This window comes from Penaeus monodon, chromosome 28, assembly GCF_015228065.2.
Source record: "Penaeus monodon isolate SGIC_2016 chromosome 28, NSTDA_Pmon_1, whole genome shotgun sequence".
NCBI classification, from domain to species: Eukaryota; Metazoa; Arthropoda; class Malacostraca; order Decapoda; family Penaeidae; genus Penaeus; species Penaeus monodon.
The window spans coordinates 24331570-24333153 of record NC_051413.1 but is presented as its reverse complement, the minus strand read 5'-3'; positions in this window follow the sequence as shown (position 1 = coordinate 24333153).

The window sequence follows — 1584 nt, the reverse complement described above, 5'->3', positions numbered from 1 at the left end:
ATATCCCCTTCTGCAAATACAGTACAGGAAGAATCACACGCACTTGGCACACGATTTATAACGAAGCGACCGCTGTTGCTTTTCCTCCTTGGAAAGCCGCCACGCCAATATGCAAACGACGTCTCACTCTTACCTTTGTGCAGCCCTTCAAGATGAGTGCGTTGGCGTGAGTAGGTGTGTGCAAGTTCCCTCGTCGGTACTCCTCCCTGAACAACGCACTCAACTCCTTGCAGGGAAACTAATACGAGGATGTCACAATACAGATTTGTTTTCCACAATTAACACCCTCACAATTAAAAAAAAAAACACTCGTATTTGTTTAATATACTTTTTATCACTCTTTTCGGTACGTTAGAACTGTATCGATATCATTTCACGCAACACATCCTTCACGAAGGAATCACAGAACGAAAATAAAGGAGTTATCACAAAGACTGAACCACACGTCAAATGCGAGAAGTTATCCACCACGCCTTGGGCCGCCGGGAGAAGCGGTTGCGCACATCCTCTCTCCACGGCGGTCGGACGTACACTGAATCGACCGGGAACCTCGACTGACACGCCTCGATTGAACCTCGACTGAACCTCGACTCACACAACTCGATTGAACCTCGACTCACACACCTCGATTGAACCTCGGCTCACACGTTTCAATTGAGCCTCGACTCACACAACTCGATTGAACCTCAGCTCACACGCCTCGATTGACCCTCGACTGAACCTCGATTCACACAACTGGATTGAACCTCGACTGAACCTCGACTCACACGCCTCCATTGCACTTCGACTCACACGCCGCGGTTGCCATCTTCTCACGTGATCAGCTGAACAAACCGGTGGTTCCATTAATCTACGAATTTGATCATACTCTGTTGATAATGCTTAGTACTTCTCAATTGTCCATTAGATGATACTGTAGCTTTACTTGGGATGTTAAACCTGATTTTAAGTCTTTTTCTGTGACTTCTTGTTGTGTTACAGGTGAGCCACTCGCGTGTTATTTGATATCTCAGAACGTGTTTGACTCCGATGAAGGTTATAGCTAGTATTGTGCATTAAATCCCCTCGCTTCAGATCCTTATAAAGCTGATTGAACTAAAAACAGATCCAAGTCGTCTCTTTACCTTATCATTCTCGTCTAACACAACTCAGGAAATAACGACACTAAAGTTAACGCTGAATTTCTTTTCCAATCTGCATAAAAATTTTACCTCCATGATAGGTTCATACATATTCCTCAGTCTTGCACCCTTGTAATTAGCGTTTACTTCAGTATTTACGTATAACGAACAAGAAGATGGTTGGAGTGCTTGTTAGAAAGTCCATGAAAGTCTATGTTTACGTGAATGTGTTTGAGTGCTTGCGTACGGAAGAGGGTGAAGAGGGCAAACGCGATGACAAGAGAGAAGGGCGAAATTAGGTGAAATTAGTAAGCGGGAAAATGATAGGTTAAATGCAGCGATGATTATGAGGAGACGGCACCCAACATGTCTCTCGCAAGCAACGGTATATTTGCTTTTTGTTGGACGTTTATTTCTTTTTTCTTCTGCCGGTTTATTATATTTTATGTAATTGTCATCGTTG